The 12,341-nt window shown below is 52.5% G+C and overlaps 1 protein-coding gene across 24 annotated transcripts in view; it reads left to right on the top strand.

Moving 5' to 3' along the window:
• Window positions 1-12,341, top strand: part of MRPS18A (mitochondrial ribosomal protein S18A) — a 564,209-nt gene that overhangs the window by 344,698 nt on the left and 207,170 nt on the right. Inside the window, exon 1 of one of the 24 annotated variants that reach the window (XM_050787016.1) lies at window positions 6,327-6,330. The exons of the other annotated variants lie outside the window; for them this stretch is intronic. The gene's annotated coding sequence lies outside the window, so the exon portion shown is untranslated. Of the gene's footprint in view, window positions 1-6,326; window positions 6,331-12,341 lie in introns of those variants that run through there. 24 annotated transcript variants of the gene reach the window in all.

The raw sequence follows: 12,341 nt of genomic DNA, 5'->3' as shown, positions 1-12,341 counted from the left end.
CATGTGAAAAGAAGACCCCTAAGTAGCGGCCTCACAGACTTGTTGAGAGTGTTCAATAAGATGGTTCCTATTAAGAGGCCACATGGCGATGACTCAATGCATGGTAGGGGATAACGTGTTACTTTTGTTATCCTTAGCATAGGGTCCCCTCCAGAATCACCTCCAATGGGTGACCTTTCTGCCCCTGCTTGAATTCCCTGGGTCATGGGAAGCTCTCCAGGGAGGTCTATGCTTTTTGCCGAAGCCAATTATGTGGGGCCTGCAATTTTCTCCAATATTTTCTCTTATGCCCAGGCAGGAAGTCCTCAAGGGGAACACTAAGGGGCCATAACTAGGGTTTGCTACTTACTCAGGCAGCTGCCGCCAGGCCGTGGGTCTCTACTTATGGCCCTGGTCAGAGGCTGACACTGGATGATGGTGACCCAGGGCTCACCTAGAGCAGTACTTCCTCTGCACAGCAGGGTGGATGGCAGAGCCACTCAGGGGGGCAGGGAAGAGATGGCAGGTGTGGGGTATCTAGAAGGGGTGGGCTGGGGGGTATGTGGGTGTCACATTGTCACAGCTTCTCTTTCCTGATGCTAGCGTCCTTGGGAAGATCCAGGGAAGTCTGTGCTGGCTGGAACTGCCACTTATTTACCTCTGTGCTTCAGGCAGCCTGAGAAAACTGGCTCTTCTCACTGGTCCCTTAAATCATAGATGGAGTCACTGTCTGTCTTAGTCAGTTTGTGCTGCTATAACGGATTCCAGAGACTGGGTAATCTATAAAGAAGAATGATTTATTAGCTCATGGTTCTGGAGGCTGGGAAGTCCAAGAGTATGGCACTGGCATCTGGTGAGGGCCTTCTTACTGCATCATCCCATGGCAAAAGGAAGAAAGGCAAGACAGGGCAAAAGCAAGAGAAAGCAAGAGGGAGCTGAACTTGCTTTTATAACAAGCCCGCTCCCACAATAAGGGACTCACTCCCACAGTAACAACATTAACCCTTTCATGAGGTGGAGCCCTCATGACCTAAGCACCTCCCATTAGCCCCCACCTCCCAGCACTGTTGCATTAGGGATTAAGTTTCCCACACATGAACCCTGGGGGGACACGTTCAAGCCATAGTACTGTCCTGTGCAAATATACAAGGCTTTGTGCCTGACTGGGCCTTCCAGACCCCCAGAGTGATCCTGGCCGTGGATCAGGAGAAGCCTGTGGCTAGAGGAGGAAAACCTATGACTACCAAGCACCTGCCATGTACCAGGCATGGGGCAGGGGCTTTGCTCATTCATTCCTCTCAGTAGCTTTCTATGGGGGATACTGTTGGTGCTGCCCCCAGATCTCTCTATCATCCTGGGTACCCTCTCTCACCTTCTGTGGCTTCTTCTTCTGTTCATTCTTCCTTGAGTAATTGCCCCCAGGCTATAGGAGCTGCTTTGCCTGCAGATCTGGAAGTACTTGGAAGTTATATCCTCCAAAGTGACCCTTAGCCAATGACTGGAATGCAGGAGAGCGAGGTCTCAGCTCCCTTGCTTGGGATGGAGACATCCCTGAGAAATAACTAATACTCTGGAGTCCTCCCACAGAACCAGGCTGGAGCTATCAACTTCACTTGAAATCAGATCCTTTTTGTCCTTTTCCTTTCCCATCTTGCTTCCCCCAATCCCTCTCCAGTTTCCCTGGGAAACTCATAAATCACTTAGCTATGAGTCCTCATCTCAGGGTCTGCCTCTGGAGAACTCAACATAAGGCACCTTCTGAGGTGATAGTACTAGGAGCAGTGGTAGCAGTAGTAATAATAATAATAGTGAGTATTTATTGGGTACCTACTATGTGCAAAATAATGTCAAGTGTTTTACAGTGTTAACTTACTTAATCCTCACAACAACCCAATGAAGTAGTTACTCCCTTTATCCCCACTTCATGGATGAAGAAACTGAGGTACAGGGAGGATGAGTCAGTTGCCATAGAGATACTATTGTTATCCTCATACAGATAAGAGGCAGAGTCAGGATTCTCACCTGGTATCCCCTCTGAAAAGGCAAGAGTAACACACATACACATACACACGTATACACGCATACATGTATACATACATGTGTATACACACATGTGTACACACACATACACATTCTGATGATGTGGCTTGCAGGGTTCGTGGGCTAAGCCACAGAAGACACTGTGCCTGGCATCAGGTAGGCATTTGGAGAGTGTCCCATGAAATGGCCTGGCTGCAGACTCAAGGCAGGCCACCTCACCAACCCATGGTTTGTTTGTCCTTATGGGTTCATCAAGTTAAGGTCAATCTCAGGGATGTTTCTTGTCCAGTCTCAACTATCTCACTCTCTCAAATTCAAGGGTACTGGGCACAGGGTGGCCCAGTAGGGCGGCCCTTGGGTTTCTAGGTCCTTGGCCATTACTTGGCACATCCCGCACTCATAAAAAGTCTGCTGAATAAATACATGAATTAGTTCAGGCCTAAAGGTGGGGCTACAAACTAATCTGGCTCCACCAAACCAGATTTTTTGGTGGAGAAAGCCAAATATGCACATCCATATGAATATCACATTGAATCAACAAAAAATACCATTCCCAGTAACTTTTGAACAAACAAAACCATAATCAAACCCAGAATCATGATTGAGCACTAGGCTCCCACCCAGGCCACTCACTTTGCCAGATGCCACAGGGACCTCCAGACATACAGGATAGAAACCCTGACCTCTAGCAATGTAGTCTACCTGCGCCAGGGTCTGGAGGAGGACAGAGGAGCATCCTGGCCATCGGGACCCCAGGAGAAGGAGTATCCAATGAAGGCAGGCTACATTTTAAGTTCTCAACTGAACAGCCAAGTGCCCTGTGTGAGCCAGCTCTGCTCCACTCCTGACCCCCTTCTGCCTCTCCCTGGCCGCTGCCCCAGCTCAGCTGGTCACTCTGGGCCACAGAGGCTCCCAAGGAGATCTTCTGTCACTTCAGACACCCTCGTCCTGAGGCCTTTCAATGCCAGAATCAGGAAGGAGGCAGGCCCAGCCAAGCCCACCCGGCAGAGCCAGTGGCAGCGCGTCAGGATCCCCGCAGCTGCCTCCTGTCGTCTCCCAAAGGGCCTTCCCCTGTGCATGCTGGCCGCCCTCCTTGTCTGGTGGAGGATGTCAATGTCCCCTTTGTCACAAGCCCCTTTCAGAAGGGAAGCTATTCAGCCAGAGCAGCAAACTTTGGGACGATTCATTACCAGACCAGGCAGCAGCCGGCTGGCTGACTCCCTCCCCTCCCTTGCCCCATCCTCCCCTGGGGCTGGGGTGTGTGTAGGGGTGGCAAGTGAGGAGCCAGCCTGGGTGGGAGCCAGGAGCTGCATCCCAAAAGGAGCCAAGGAGTTCCACTCCTCCTCTCAGAGCTTCCTACAGGGATGAGAAACAAGCAGGGCAGGACTGACGGGGCTTCACAGCTTCTAGTGGTGTTCCTGCCACGCAATGTCCCCTGGGAAGTGTGCCAGCCAAGGCTATGGGCAGAGATGCTGGGTGAGGCCTGCTGTGCAGAGATGGGCAGATCATTTCCTCAGAGCTGCAGATGCCTGGAAGGGTCTTGCTCCCCATCACTCTGATCCTGGCTGCCAGAGCAGCTGGTGGAGACCAGCAGCCCTGGGCCCAGCACAGTGCCAGGCACACAATGGACCATCTACAGATGCCGCTGAAAAACAGGCCAGATGGCCTCTCCCCACTTAGGACACCAGCCCCCAGGAGAGTAACTGGGGCCAGGGCCTCCAGGACTGGAGGAATCTGTGCTCCCACTCCCAGCCTGAAGCAGCCCCTTGCACCCTTCCTAGCATGGCCCTCACTGAGCCCCTGCACCCCACTGGCCCCAGCCTGTACTTCTCTCTCTCTTTCTCCTTCTCCTCACTCTTTGCTCCTCATTTCTCCCTCTTATTCCCTATTTCTTCTACCTCTTCTCCCTTCTATTCAGTCAACACACATTTTCTGTACTGTACACCGTGCTGGGCCCTGGGAGCACAGACGCAATTAGACACAGCCTCTGCCCCCAGGCAGGTGAGTGGCAGGCAGTCACCGCAGGCCGAAGAGTCCCAGTGGAGGTATGTGCCAGGAGTCCAGAGTCCCCGTCCTGTCGGGAGGGAAGAAGGCTCCCTGGAGGAGGGGCTGTTGAGATGAGGTTTGAAAAATGTGTTGGGGGTTGCCAAATGAGAAGCGGAGGGTGGTCCGTGACATTGTCACTAGAGAGAGCAGCATGTGCAAAGGCCCAAGACAAGTCAGAGCAGGACACAAGGCAGGGTCGGGGGGAGGGAGGCTCCAGCCTGGGGTCCAGTATGGCTGAAGTGGGGTTACACTGGGGTCCTCTTCACCTCCACTCACTCTCCACCCTGCACCATGACCCACTTTTCTCTCCCTTTCCCCTGAATTGCAGCAGAATAGCCACTGGTCAGGCACTGACAAGACGGGATAGGGGTGGCTGGAGAAGGTGCCTGGCTCCACCCCCTGCAGGGGGTGCTGCAAGTTCCTCTGCCCAGCATCTTCCCGTCTCCAGCAGCATCTGGTGGGAACAGCCCAGGCCCCTACGTCTGTGGTTCTGGCAGGACTGCCAACTGCTGTGTCCCAGCTCCTGGCCATGGGGGTAGGCCTGGGATCGGAGATGGCCAATCACAGCCTCCAGTCCCCTTGGCCAGAAAGATGGCCCCAGGACGGGCTCATGATCCCAGACCTGCTGATCACAGTCCTTCTCTGGGTTTTATATATGACCACTAGGGAAGAGAGTGGCTCTGTGAACATCAGTAAAGGACAGTAACAGGGTTATAGTGAAAATAAGTGGGAAACGACACATGTGAGGTAAAGTGTTTCATTCAACACCTCCTCCCAAGAGTAAGTGCTCAATTAATGTTACCTTTTGTTTCTATTTTCTTTCCTTTCCTGACCACAAAGAAAAGTGCTGCAGAAGTGGTTACATACCCTCAGGCACACCCCGCACACCCCAGAGAGCCCAGGCTGGTCCAGGCCCCTTCTGGTCCATGGGGGACACAAAGCCTGAAAAGGGGCGGTGACTTGTTCCCTAAGTCTCCTGACTCCTGGACTGGTACTCACAGTGATAGGTGCTGCACAGTGGTAGGCGGTTTTCCACACCCTGGGACTTTTTCCGGTGCCAACTTCAATGCGGAGGACCCTTGAGCCCTCAGCCAACTGAGGCTTTGTCATGGCCAAGCTAGGACAGCTTGGCCTGAAAACCACAGTAAAGCCTCAGCTCCCAGCCACTCCACCTGCATGGACAGCGGCTGAGCAAGGACCCCCTCGGCGCCTCCACCGCTCAGCCCTCCTCCGCAGGCCTCTCCCCACCCATTTCCCCTCGCCCGGCTTCTCAGATTTCTCCTGTGTTCCTGTTCTGCCGCAGCTGGGCACAGGAGCCACCACGGGCTGCCACGGGCCACACCGGGCCTCTGGGGTCACTCTGCCCAAACCACCGCATGTTTCAGAGTAACCTCTGCTGTTCCCGTGGGAGTGGGACAACCAGGAAAAGGCCTCAAAAACCAACCTGGAAGGTTTTTCAAACAAAAGAGTGTGATTTCCTTCAGGGGAGGGAAGGAAAAAGGAAAAAAAAAATATCCCCCACAGCCCTCCTTGGCTCCAACGGCCTCAGTCGCTGTCTTGGGTGCATTTAGTGGTTTGGCAACTGTGGGCGTATTTTAAAATCTGCTGTCCAGGCAGAGAGACAAAGGGGGCTGGGATGGGGCCAGGGGAGACCTCAGAGGACAGGGGTATTCATCTTGTTAAAAATAACCCACCCCGGTGCTATTTCTATTGAGCTTGGCAAACAGAGCTGTGTGATTTTCCCTTTTTTCGGCCATGCTTCGCTTGAACCATCTGATAAAAATAGTCGATAACAAGCTCAAAAAAAAAAAAACCTGGGCTATTTTTACATGTAAGCCCCACTTGGAGTGAGCCCGGAGTGGGGTGGCCAGGGAACAGGGAGGTGGCCAAGAAGTGGGGAAGCCTGGGGTAGTTGGGTGGGGGCAGGCCTGGGACAACAGAGGACCAGGGAAGGGAGGAGACCAGGAAAGGGAGGTGATGCTTTTGCCTGTGTCCACAGCTCAGGGTCAACAAACAGGAGCCAGTCTCTCCTGACCCATCATGGACCTTGCGGTTTCCCAGGCCCTGCTGGCCCCTGCCCCGACCTTCGGTGCTGTTCCCACCACCCTCCCCAGCGCCTGCTCACCCGGAGGCTCCGCGGGAGGCTGGGCCTCATAGGAAGCAAGCACTGGGCACACTTCGGGGCTGGGTTAGCAGTGCCAGATGCTACAGACGGGGAGAAGAGTCTTCAGGGGAATACCTGGGGCCCCAGGCATGCAGGGGGGGCAGGTACTGGAAAGATGGGGGTATCGGCTGCCCCAGCCAGACAACTGGCCATCCAGGTGGCATCAGCCAGTACATGGTTTCCTGCAGCTGGATCATAACTCTGAGTGTGGTGGCCACACACTCAGCCCGTGAAGGAGCCCCGCTTCGCTGTGTGGGTGAGCAGTGGCTGTGCACACACCTGTCCAGTAGTGTACTCCCTGAGGGCAGCAGCCTTGGGGAACTCATGGCTGGTTCCCACCATGTCTGTTATTGATCCATGAGAGAATCACTGCTTAGGGCAGGGAGACCCTACTGAATGAATACATAGCTGCATGGGGGGCAGAGGTGGGAGCCACAGGCAGGGGCTGCTCATACCAGGAGAGGTGCCTGGGCAGAGGCGGCGGCTGGCCCTCAGGAGTGGGGCCGGGAGACCAAAATCAGGGGCAGCCTCCATGGCCAGAAGGCACAGGCCTCCTTCCCTTTGAGCTAGAGATCAGGCCGGCACCCAGCTCACACACCAACCTCTGCTGGAGCTCTGTGAGGTCTGGCCGTGGCCTGCAGGACTAGTGGATGAAATTTTCACAACTTAGGCCCTTGGGCTCATGAGTCTGGCGATTTCTTATAGGCAGAAATTGAGCTTTCCCCATCAGACTCCCTAAGGGCAAGGTAGGTCTCCCCACAGTCACCCCCTTCCCCAGGCCCACAGGTACAGCCTGCCTGGAAGTGGAAGCCCAGCACAGACACCCTGGGGACATCTGGGACTCACCTCACTGCCCGTCTCTGCTTGTGCCACCACGTGACCTCGCCCTGCTCAAGGCAGATTCCGCGGTAGGGAACTTAGAAGGGCATGTTCTCATTCCCCACAGAAACCTTGACAGGTTGGTAGGGCAACCCATTAACAGGAAAAAGATGGTGAAACTGACCCAGGGATGGAAGCCACAGAGCATGCCAGAGGCACCTCCCCCAGGTTGGCCACGGGCTCCCTGCAGCCTAGCCAGCCTAGAGACATGCCCAGCTCCTCTCTAACTCCTGTGGCCCTAAGCTGGTCACAGCCCTCAGGCCTCTCCTAGGCAACCAAGCAGACATAAATGCACTAAGGAGCAAGCTCCCCAAGGCCACCAAGTGGTGTCTGAAGCATTTGGAGCGCTTGCTTGTCAGAGCACTGGACAGGGAGTCAAGAGTCCTAGGCAGGCTTTGCAGCAACTCATTGTGCGACCGACTGGTGGAAAGTCATTTTCTCTCTCTCTCTCTCTCTGGCCTCACTTTCCCTAACAAATGCTCTTTGTGGGAGAAACGTTTTTAACCCCAGGCCCTGGCTCACAACAGGCCTCAGTATTTCAACTAAATAGATGGAAGAGGGAGACAATGCAGGGATGCAGCAGGGCTGGACCAAGCCCCTTCTGGGCCTATCACTTAAAGCTTCTAGGTTGATGTCCCCCAGGGAAGGCACATGTTCCCAGTTGCCCCAGAACCATCCCTTGTCTCTAGAATAGCCATGGCCTGTCCACAACCAGGAGGGCCAGTTCTGCAGGCACTGCAGCCACCAGCACCTGCCTGAGACTAGGGTTTCTTTCTCAGCGCTCCACCCTCTCTGAGGCTTGTTTCCTGTCATTACCTCTGCCAGTCATTCCTGAGGGTCACATGCTTGCCAGGGAGCACAGTGGGCTATGGGCCTCCCTGCTGTCCCCTCCTTCTTCATTGTTCCTGGGCACTGTTGACTTTACAGGAGCAGCTGGAAACCCATGATGAGGGGGGCTGGTGCTGGGCCCAGGACTGGTGGGGCCGGTTTCTCAGATGAAACTTCAATGCAGGTAAAAGGCAAACAAATAAACAGAAGGCCAAAGGGCACCTCTCCCCAGGGGCATGGGCATGGAATGTGGGCAGTGGGGACAGCGCCCAACTGAGCCCCAAGACATCAGGGGGCTTAAACACATTTTAAACCTCTAGTCCCCCTGAACCAGCTTAGATCTCCTCAGTTTTTGTGGGTTCAGTTTATTCCACTTTGAATATGTGGTCCTAGTACAATAGGTTCCTGTGGGTCAGAAATTACTGAGAGCTGTCATTGAGTGAGCATCAAGTGTGCCAGGCACTGTGCTTATGTCTCAGGTAAGCATGGTAAAAATACCACCAGGTAAGGATTATTACCAACCTTGTTTTCCAGATGAAAAAACGGAGGCTCAGAGAAGTTAAGTAACTCGCCCAAGGCACACAGCTAGAGAGTGGCAGGGTGGGAGCTGAAGACTTTCCATCCAGTCCTTCTCTCATGACCCCTGCTACAACCCTATCCAAACCTCCACCATCTCTCACCTGGGCTGCTACATGGTGTCCTTGCTGGCCTCCTGTGTTCACCCTCGCCTTGTTCCCTACAGTGAATTCACACAGCAACCAGAGAGAGCCTGTTAAAGTGTAGGTCAGGCCGGGCGCGGTGGCTCACACTTGTAATCCCAGCACTTTGGGAGGCCGAGATGGGCGGATCACGAGGTCAGGAGATCGAGACCATCCTGGCTAACACGGTGAAACCCCGTCTCTACTAAAAATACAAAAAAACTAGCCAGGCGTAGTGGCGGGCGCCTGTAGTCCAGGTACTCGGGAGGCTGAGGCAGGAGAATGGCGTGAACCCAGGAGGCGGAGCTTGCAGTGAGCCGAGATTGCACCACTGCACTCCAGCCTGAGCGACTGAGCAAGACTCTGTCGCTAAAAAGAAGAAGAAAAAAAAAAGTGTAGGTCAGATCAGGACCTTTCCTCCGCTCACTTCATTCGTGGATGTACTATGACCACACAATACGCTCCCCTGTTACCTCCCTGACCTCAGCTCCTCCACTGGCCCCTTCATTCTGCTCCAAGCATACTGGTTTGGCTCCTTGTTCCTTCAACACAAGCATAGACCTACCTGCCTCAGAGGCTTTGCGTTTACTGCTCCTGCCGCCTGAAAACTCTTCCCCATACATCCACTCTGTCGGCTCTATCAGGGCTCTGCTCAAATGTCACCTTTTCAGAAAGGCCTTCCCTGCCCTTCCCGGGTAAAGCAGCCTGCTATCTCCTGTCTACGCTCCACCCCCTTCCCCTGCTTTATATTTCTTCAGAGCAAATATGGCCACTGACTAGTGTATTTGAATGTTACCTGATCTACCAGAATGCAATCTCCACGAAGGTAAGGTTTTACATCTGTTTTATTCATTGCTATAACCCCAGACCCTAAAGTGGTGCCTGGTACATAGTAGGCACTCAGTAAATAGTTGTTGATCAAATGAATTAAAGAATGAACGACACTAGAGTTGCAGCTTTTATGCACTCTGCTCTTTCCAGCCTCTGTGCTCTCTGTCCCCAAATTTTCCTCGTGGATGCAGACAAATCTGCCTCCTTCTGCAGATTAGGGACCCCTCAGGGTGAGGGCTGACTTTAGCTCCTGTTTATTCCACTACCCACCCTGTCCCTACCCAGAATCTCTTTCCCTAGCAGCTCCAAGCATTGCCCTAAGCACATAGAGGGCGATCGAGAAAAGTCTATGGAAGCAGAAGGCTTTCCATTCCTGACTTATTTCCCCACTGTGAGTCTGCCAGCCACTGAGGAGGTGAATTGATCCTAGAACTGCTGGGTGATCATCTAGTGATGACTGGATAAGCCCCAACTCTGTGCCAGGCACTGCACTGGGCACTGGCAGACCCTGGTAGGCAATGAGTGCTTGATAAAGTTGTGCGCCTTATCCAAGTGAATGAGGTCCACTGACCCAAGATGGACTGTTAGATACCTAGACCCCTGGCTGGCCCTCCACTGGGTGGTCCACCCTGCCAGCTCTCCCACATGGCAGCACAGGCCTCTACTTCCATTCTCTGCCCTGGCCTGCCATGGCACGCTGAGTCCGCTCCCTCCCCAGCTCCTCTCGGCGGGTGGGGCTGTTCTCTGCTAAGATTCTATCCCAGCCTGGGTCCTGAGAGAAGCACATGGACCCTCCGAACCTTCGTTTCCTGCTCCGTAAAATGGGAGCTCAGGATAAGTCTTGTTTCCCTTTAAACAAACTTAGATTTCTACAAAGACGCCCTCAGAGAACTCTCTCTCCCCGCTTTACAAAGGGATTTGCCACAGATCTTTTTAAATAGCCAGTAATCTGACCTCATGACTTAGAATATAGGATGCAATTTACAAAATAAATTTCTGATAGAGAGCCGGTTCCCAGATCTGGGTATTTGCCGCACCGCTCCTGCTCTCCTGGGCAAGTCTCTGCGAAACTGTGGGGAGAGGACTGGTATTCTAACACAAGAGCAATGGCAGGTTCTTTATGAGAAATTAAAGTAACCTGGTCCCTCTCAGGTCACCTGCCTGTGCCCTGGAGGCAGATATGTGACCCTGGTACAGGAGTGACCCTTAGTAATGCCATGAGAGGCACATAGGGCAGCTGGCTCAAGGGCTTTTATAGACCTCACTCCAATGCCAGGACCATGGAACTGACATGCTCATTTATAAATGGACAAAACTGAAACCTGGAGAGGCTGGTTTACAAATGGCAGAACCGAAACCCAAACCTAGCTCTCCTGGCTCCTGGCTGATGCTCCCACCACTCCTTAAAGTTGGTCCTCTGGAGACGTCCTTTGGCCTTGCCTCTATACTTTAAGTTGGACTCGTATTTTCAGGAGAGGCTGTAGATTTTCTCTAGGACTTCCATTTTTTTCTCCTAGATCCTGTGTTCCGACAGAAGCGATCTACAAGAAGATGAGTAGGAGTCAGAAGTTCAGATTTTAGTGAGAAAAATAGAGCCACTCTGGAAAAGCAATATAGTAGGGTAATGGTTCAGACCAAGGACTCTGGGAGCCAGGCCACATGAGTTTAGATCCCAGCTCTCCTACCTGTCAGCTCTGTGACAGTTTCAGTTCTCTGTGCCTCTGTTTTCTCTTCTGTAAAATGGAGTAATGCTAGCACCAGTCTCCTAGGATTATGAGATAACCTTTGAGTTGACAAATGCAAGATGTCTAGATAAGTACAGGGCAGAGAGAGAGTGCTAGACAAGCACTGACATTATTGATAAGTAGAACTGCCAGCACCATGTCTGGACCCTGGTGATATGGACACAGAACTTTTATAATTTAAAAAAGAGAGAAATGATTGCAAATTCCTACTCATCCTTCAGAACCCATTCAAATCTAACCCTCTCCTTGCTGTTTATTCTCTCTCTTTAGGGCTCTCATAGGAGTTTGCATCCCTCTAGTATGCAATGCAGGGAAGGAAAAGTGAATTCACATTTATAAACACCTATATATACCAGGCACTGCTAGATAAACTTTCTAGAGTTTATCTCATTCATTCTCCACAATAACACTGGGAGGTGATATCGTTATCACCTTTTTAAAGGTAAAGAAACTGGAGTTCAGAGAGGTAAGAGACTTAGTAAGAGACTAAGCCAGAAACTAAACCCACTTAGCATTTCTCATCCCATGTTTAGTTCCTGGTTTCATGTTTGCCTCCCCCGCTAGGCTGACAGCATCCCAGAATTTTTACCGGGGTTGGTAACAGGCAAGTTTCTGGGAAAGGGGGTGTATCTTGTTCATTACTCATCAAGATTTTTGCTCCAAAAAGATTAAGAACTCCCATCTCCCACTTCTTTAGATTCCCAGATTCCAGCAGAAGGTCAAGTATCTATCAGGTACTCAGATGAGTGGAAGAAGGAAGGAAGGAAGGAAGGAAGGAAGGAAGGAAGGAAGGAAGGAAGGAAGGAAGGAAGGAAGGAAGGAAGGAAGGAAGGAAGAAAGGAAGGGAGTGGGGAGGCGGGCAGGCAGGCAGGCACAAGGTGAGCACCAAGGGAAGGAGGGAGGGAAGGATTGAATCAACAAGTGAATCTGAAGGAAATGGGAACCTCATCTTGATTCTTTCTATTATTCTGAGAGAAAACCAACAGCTGGGGAAGTCGACCCTGCAGGGGGACTTCGTGGAGGGTAAGAGTGAGCCCCGAGTTTTATTTGCCCTCCTCCACTGGGGAGCAAGCCCTGTTCACGCTGCTCGCCCACTAATACAGCCTCATCCCCTGGGGCCCACTCCTCCAT

This window comes from Macaca thibetana, chromosome 4 (genome assembly GCF_024542745.1).
Source record: "Macaca thibetana thibetana isolate TM-01 chromosome 4, ASM2454274v1, whole genome shotgun sequence".
Lineage (NCBI taxonomy): Eukaryota > Metazoa > Chordata > Mammalia > Primates > Cercopithecidae > Macaca > Macaca thibetana.
Note: the sequence above shows the minus strand (reverse complement) of the source record. Positions and strands in the feature narration are given on the sequence as shown.